The sequence below is a fragment of the Pteronotus mesoamericanus genome, unplaced genomic scaffold, assembly GCF_021234165.1.
Source record: "Pteronotus mesoamericanus isolate MK-2021 breed Mesoamerican mustached bat unplaced genomic scaffold, CSHL_Meso_final contig_52, whole genome shotgun sequence".
In the NCBI taxonomy this organism is placed as follows: domain Eukaryota; kingdom Metazoa; phylum Chordata; class Mammalia; order Chiroptera; family Mormoopidae; genus Pteronotus; species Pteronotus mesoamericanus.
Window position 1 is genome coordinate 249353 of NW_026555189.1, and position 7754 is coordinate 257106.

Sequence of the window (7754 nt, forward strand, 5' to 3'; positions counted from 1 at the left end):
TGTCTGGGATTTACTTTAAAATACTCCAGCCTCACCCCTCGCAAAAAGTTGAAGGTGTAAGTGAAACAATGACAGCTGGCTAATGAGTCTAAAAAGGTTGTATTGCTTCCTATACTGTCTTTATATTTGCAAGTGTTAATAATAAACCTGTGGTTCTGGATAGATAAAAACGCCCTGGCTTCCCCACCTAGCAACTACATGAACTTGAGCCAGAAATTTGTCCTATTTGAACCTCAGTTCTTTCTGCTATTGATCAAATGATAGCATCTTCCCACTGTTGAGGAGACAGAGAGTGTTAGACCTGTAGCACTCGCCTTGGCACATAACCCATGAAATTATCACTGCCCTCACCTATTCCATCAGGGCAGCGCCTAGTGGGCAGGGGACTCCCTCATCGCAAGGCATCCGTTCATTGAGTTCCTGGGTTGAGTGTGGAACTCGCCAGGAGCCTGCCTGTCTGGGAGCAGGAGGACTCGGTGTGGAATGTGGAGCAAACAGGTCAAACGTGTGTCCCTGAAAGTGGGGTCTCTCTGCAGTCACAGGAAGGACGGCGGCCTGGGAGCTTTGGTGGTCGTCCCACACTGTGGCTCGGACCTGCCGAGGGTCTCTTTACATGGAAACCAGGTCTGGGGCAGGAACTCTGCCATCCAGATCAAAGGTGGCTGCCAAACTGTCCCAGTCAAGGTGTTTTGGTTGGTGTTTTGTTTTGGCTTGGTTTTGATTGCAGTTAAAAGAAATTCATGCATGTTTGCCTGAGCCAAAGTTGGGGGTGGCTGGTGACTGGGGACTAAGAAGGTGTTTCCTTGAACTTCAGTATAAGGGGGGCAGCCAAGTCTCTTACTGATGAGAAGCAAGTTCTGGAAGGTTGTCAAGAACCCCGGTGACTTCTCTCTCTCTCTCTCTCTCTCTCACTCTCTCTCTCTCTGGCTTTTTGTCCCTCTTCTTCCTCTTCCCTGTGTACACGGCAGGTGGTGACCTCCACACAGTGTGCATCTATCACCTCTGTTCATTCAACCAGCAGAGCCCGCTGGCATTTGTCCAGCATTTTCTTCCTATGTGCTGGAAGAAAATTTTCTTCCTGTGTGCTGGAAGGCTAAGGCCTTCCAGACCTTAGGTGAAAAGCTTCATCACCAGGATTTCATGTAGCTCCACGGGAGCCAGGGAGGAAAGTGCTACTTTTATCATTCCAGCTTTCAGAGAAGGAAACTGAAACATCGAGGTTTAAGAAGTTACTTGAACCCACATAATCAAGAGGAGAGTCAGAGCCGGGACTTGAAGGGCCTCTCACTGCTGAGCCAGGCTCCTAGTCATCTGCCGCATTATCATCTCTCATCAAAAAGACTCAGGAGCAGGCTCTTGAAGGGGCAGGGAGAGTCTGATCAGCTTAACTTGAGTCAGACGTCCTGTTCCCGGACCAGTCATCTATGGCCAAGGAGGTGGGTCTCAGAGTCCCAACCTGACAACTCCCAGGCACAGCGATAGAGAGCCCTTTTCAGATGGGGCAGTGAGCTGGTACCTGGTCCCAGCGAGAGTCCATGAACGTTCCCTTCCTCCTTCCTCGATATCTCATTTCCTACCTTCCACAGACACACGAAACCCTGCTGCATTCATCTCTCCACTAAGAGGTTAGAAGTGGCCTGAGTGCAAATCCTGCCGCTGCCATTTCGCTAATGGCCTGCTCTTGGGCACATGCCTTTACCTCTCTGAGCCTCAGTGTCTCCATCTGCAAGTGGGATCACAATACTGGCCTCTCAGGGATGTGGGGAGAATCAGAAAAGAGAATAACCCAGGTAAACTCTTCAGTGGTTCCATATTGATTTCAGGGTCAAGTTCAGTCTCAAGATGTGAATCGGCTGGCACCTGCTTAATGTTCTACCCTACACCCTCCCACTCTAAGAGTGGCCCCTTCTCCGCCCATACTCAACTGCTTCCATGTAGGCCCTTGAACTTCTCTGGTTCGTGCCTTTGCACATGCTGTTCCCTCTGCCTGGGATGTCCTTCCCCTTCTCACACCACCTACCTTAGCTACCTGGCTCCCTGCTGTGGATTGAATTGGGTCTCTCAAAAAGATATGTTCATGTCCTAACCCTCAGAGCCCCAGAGCCTGTGAATGTGACTTATTTGGAAATAGGGTCTTTGCAGATGTATTTAGGTTAAGGATTTGGAGATGAGATCATCCTGGATGTAGGGTGGGCTGTAAATCCAATGATAAGTATCGTCATAAAAGAAAAGAGAGGGGAAAATGGCATACAGAAACAGAGGGAAAGCCACCGGGAGATGGAGGCAGAGACTGGAGTGATGCATCTGCAAACCAAGAATGTTGTGGACTGCTGGCAGCCACTAGGCGTGGGGGCAAGGACCAGATTCTCCCTCAGAGCCCTCAGAAGGAGCCGACCCTGCTGACACCTTGGTTGTGGACCTCTGGCCTCCAGAGCTGTGAGAGAATCATTTCCTGTTGTTTGAAACCACTCAGGTCCTGGTCGTTTGTGTGGTAGCCACCGGGAAACTCACACCCGGGAACTTGGCTGGATAGCCCCTCCTCTGAGAAGCCCTCCCTGATTTCTCACTCTGACAAGATGCCCAGGGCCCAGGTCTGGCTTTATCCCGGCACCTCCCATGGTGCCGGTGATGACCTGCACACCTGGGTGTCCCTTCTCCAGACAGCAGGTATCTTTGCCTCTAATGGCTTAGAGGACAGCAGCGTCTCCCAGAGGAGAGGAATCCACAGTGGAGCAGGCCTCCACGCTGCCAACCACAGATGGCACTCTCTCTAACGGTGGGGTTTTGGGCCTACAGGGGCCTACAGGGAGAAGTCTCTTTGCGGGCTGGGCACTTCCCAGCTCCTCACCCCAGGGCCTGTTCACCTCCTCCCAGCTGGAAGCAAGAGACCTCCCCTGGGGTTATTAGATAGGGTTTATCTTGCATTTTCATCATCTGGAACGGCCCCACCCACTTTCCCTTTAGACTACCTTGCTGACCTGTGTGAGAATGTTCTAGAAAAAGACTTGGGGCTAGGCAGTTAGTTTATCCTGGCAGCTCAGATGGAAAATGGCCCCAGGAAAGACTGTAACTGTGACCCTTTACCCAAGGAACAGGGAGGCTGTAATTAAGTTCATTCTTACAGAAAAGCTGCTTCACTGGGTGAGGCCCCTGGCAGGCCCTGTCTTTAGCCAAGGCCCCCAGGGCCCGGTCACTTTTTAGGTGGCCTTGGAGAAGCCCTTTGTCCCCAGCAGGCAGGGCTGGAGCAGCCCACGGGCTTGTCCGCTGTTTCCGGCTCCCTGGTGCCCCTGCTCAAGGCCTTGTTAGGAGAGACAAAGCCCTCTCGAAGGCCGACCACCCTATCCCCACGGCTGTGACAGTGCGACACGGTCCTCAGGCAGCCATGGAGGTGGTAGTCACAGCTTCTTTTGTCTTGTGTGGCAAGACCAAAACTCCTGACTGGGGATAGGGAGAAGCGGGACTGGCCTCCTGTGGTTCGTGGGACCATGGGACCGTGGGAGGTGGGGTCTGGTGTCCCGGGGGCCTGCTGTGACATTTCCAAGCTGGGTTGCCGTGCGTGAATTGCTTCATCCCTCTAGCTTCTTCTGTGGAACTGGAGGAAACCAGATAAGCTCCATGATGGCGCCAGTGCCAGCTTCCTGGTGGTGACACTGTGCCGTAGTTACATAAGCTGTCACTGTGGGGCGAGGGACCTCCCTGTTCATTTCCTCACCGGTCACATGAACGTTCCATTGTTTCGAATAAAACGTTTTAAAAAATTATTTTTTAAAAAAGAAAAGAAACAGGAGGATGACCTTAATATGAGATACAATCTAACTTTGACAACTAATGGCCGAAAACCTCCCCTCAAAACAAAACTCCCCCCAAAACAAATGCATTCTTTCCTTCCTGCAATCTTTTCCGAAGGGTTCCCGGTCGTCTGTACCTCCCAGGAGACAAACAGCTGTGCGGTGTCTCTCTGCTCTGAATGCTGCTGATAGAAGGACGTCACAGTGAAGTCAGCATTTCATCAAAAACTCAAACAATACCTATGTATGTGCACAAAACTACGCAAATGAAATACTTTTTCTTGCTGTTTAAAAAAAGAAAGAGAAAAAGGTCCTACCTCCCGAGGACCCAGGAATGGGGTTAGTTGGGCCTGCCTCCTCACTCCGCCATGTCCCAGCTGGCTGACCCTGGCCCACTGCCTTGGTTTCTCCGTGTTCAGATGCCCTCGTCTGCGAGAGGGATGTTACAGTGTCTTCCTTGGGCGTTGGGAGAGCTCAGACGATCTGTTAGTTTCTGCAAAGGGCTTACAGGGAGCCTGGCCCACGGTCTGTGCTCAGGAGGTGCGGGCTACCCTGTCAAAGTGGCCACGAGGAGTAATGACATAATACAGGGTGATTGCTAGGGACAGATGGAGTCCCCGTAATGATGAACTGTCCACCTATTGCTGCCCGGCTGTGCGCGACCTTGGGAAAGTCACAATATGCTCTGGGCTCCTGCTGTCCTCCTCTGTGAAATGAGGTCTCTGGCGTGGACATCTAGGAGACTGTCTGCCCCCGGCCACGTGAGCGTCTCCCTGGGACCCCCTCCGATGTACCACCCCCACCCTCACCGCACCCCCATCGTTGTTGCTGACGGGAGCTGCCAGTTCCTTCTTCACGCTTCCCTTGGCCTCCGCTGAGGGGCCCAGATCTGGGTGCCTTCCCCAAGGCGTCAGAGGGACAGAGGACAGTTTTCCTTTCAGTCCTGTTCAGGGGACGGGTATGCAGAGTAGAGAGTCTGCGCTGCCAGGGACATATCTCACATCATGAGGAGTCAGCCACTCTGTCTGGAGGAGACAGGCTGGGAGACTCCAGCCCAGTTCACACTGTGCCTGGGGCCCTCTTCCCGAGCTATGGTTGGTCGGCTCTTCCTTAGAGGTAATAATAGCAACGGGAACAAGAGCAGTAAGCACTTACATAATATATACTCTGAGCCAGGAGTTGTTCTGAGATCTGTACATATTTTGACACTTTTACTCTTCAGAACAGCCCTGCAGGATCGTCACCCCCTTTTACAGATGGGAAAACTGAGGCACAGTGAATCACTTGTGCAAGGCCACACACTGGCATCTGTCAGAGCCAGGACTTGAACCCCATCAGCCAGCGCCAAAGGCACGCTCTTGACTGCTCCTCCTCCCTCCCTTCCTTGCAGCCCTCTTTGCCCAGCTGGCTGGAGCTGGGATCTGTCACCACCATCGGCACAGGGGATGTATAGCCCCGCAGGCCCTTCAATCCCAGCTGGGACTCTTAGCCCCAGAAGACGCTGGGCAGGCTTTTCCGAGTGTCCTGCTGTTTTCGTGCCCTCGTCTCACTTGGTCCTCTGGAAAGGATGCCAGGTGCTCTTCTCCATTCAGTCGTGGGAGACACTGAGGCCACTGCTGGCCCCGAGCTCCAAGCCCAACGTTCTCTCATCCCTGCACAGCCGGACTCTTGCTCAGACCGTAGCTCAGGTGAGAAGCACCATTACTGGCTTCCATGCCAATCAGGTCCAAGGGAGGGCTGCGCTAGGCTCAGAGTTAGGAAACCCAGCCAGTTCCCAGAGGGGTCCTGCGCACTTAGCTCGCTGCCGGAGACCACCCAGTCATCTGTGCACCCCGCCTCTAGGCTGAGAACAGGGGCAGGGGCACAACAAGGGGCAAGCAGGTGAGGGCAAGGGGCAGGTGGCTCCAGGAAGGGGGCTCCCACGGCTCTCCCTGAGGCGGTGGGATGCAGGGCCAGAGCCCCCGGGAGTCAGCAGGCCCTGGTTCAGCTCCCCGCTAGAATGTGAATGCAGTGCGGACAGGGGCCGCTCCCGGGCTGCTCCTCTCCATGCCCCAGACGGCATGACAAGCGGCACGTGTCGCAATCCGAGCACAACTTGGTACATAAGTAAAAGGCAAAAAAGCACTGCCAACTAAGCTGATAGGATGCTCTCACCTTTCTATTTCAAACTTTTTAAAAACCTCTCTCAGGCTGATTTAGACATGGATGTTAACCATGCATCATTCTATACATACAACAAAAGAAAACATCTGGGAAATGAATGGCATAAGAAGGTATTTCTTAGGTTGTCACTGTTGGGTCCACCCCTTCTGAATCACTTTCCGTGCAGAGGCGTCAGTATACGAGTTTTTCTGAATCCCCAAGAGCTGTGGGGACACAGTATTTCCTGGAAGATGGCTCCTCTGCTGTTCCTGGAAGTTGCCACCAAGTCGCTTACACCCAACCTGCACGTTTCAATGGGCTCGTATGCAGGCAATGACCCTGCTGCCTGCTGTCCGTGACTGGGGCAGGTCTCAGCACCAGGGATGTGGACAGTGAAAAAGCGTGCATCTTGGATTTCCGAAGAAAAGGTGGTTAGTGCTTGATAAGTATTTGATAGGATGAATGTATGAATACATGAGTGAATAGGTGATGAGTAAGTGGGAAAGTTAATTAACTACCCTAAACCCAAGAGAAAATGCTCCACGGAACTTACTAATGGATGATGTGATAGAAATTATTTAGGCTTCATCTGGAGGTTCCCAGCGGGGGCAGCGGTGCCCCCAGAAGACTATTGTGCCAAGATTATAATAATAAGGAACTACAACCATACGCACCGAGTAGTTACCATACACCCACCATCTCACATAATCCTCCCCAGCAGCTCTGAAACGCAGCTGCTTTTCTCACCCCCATTTCACAGAGGAGGAAACTGAGGCTCAGACAAGGTAAGCACCGTGCTCAGGATTGGAACCCAGACTGGCCAGTCTCTGCTCTCTCTGCCCCGTCTCAGGGGCAGCCCGTCCCCAGAGCTGTACGCAGAACTGCACACCAGCAGTGTCCCCGCCTAGGCCTCCGTGGCCGCAGGCATGTGCTTCGATGGACCAGAACCGGCAGAATAGCTGGGTCTCTGGAGCCCGCGCCATGGGTAGGACAGGCTTGGCTGGAATCCTGGCCCTGGCACTTCCTGGCTGTGTGACTTTGGGCGAGTCCTTTCAGATGTCTGACACTCACTTGGTTCCATCGACTGAGGCCTGCACAGGGAGGGCTGGGCGCGCTCACATCGCTGCTGGTTGTCATTGTTTGCGTCCACCATGTGTGGCCAGCCACTGCGAGGGGGACAGTCCCACTGACCCGTGGGCCTCGGCTCTGATGAGCCTTGCTACTTGTTAGCCCCTGCTTGTGCCCAGGAGCTACAGCCAACCCCAGGTCCCTTCCCGGCCAGTGAGGCTGACCCTCCAGGACGTGTGGGACGCTGGGCATTCCGTGGGTCTCCCAAGCTGTGACCCCACTGCAATCACATGCATAAATCCCACGATGTGGGTGGTGCATGGAATGAACAGACACACACCTCACTCTCTGAAGGCCAAAGCCGCCCCCTTGCAGTGAGACGGATGCCACTTTACACACCCTTTACATGAATCACTTGACTGCTTTTCACTCACGCTGCACACAAAAACAGCAAGACTTCTCGAGCAATGTGAATGCGCTGGTGCTCAGGAATGGCACACACACAAAAGGCCATCGATGTCCGCTTCAAACCGGACTTGGAGTGTTTCCCAAGAGAACGTTGTTGTCTGGGGGAAGGGAGTGCGTGCAGGGGTCGGGGGAGGTGCGGGGGACAAGAGAGTCGCTTGTTTTTAAAATATGGGTACTCAGGTATTGTCTCCACATTTGGAATTTAAAAAGTTGAAACCTGCCTAACAGTTATTAATACCAGTCACCATGGTCCGTCTCGGAAGCCGGTTATGGGGGGATTGAGCCAGT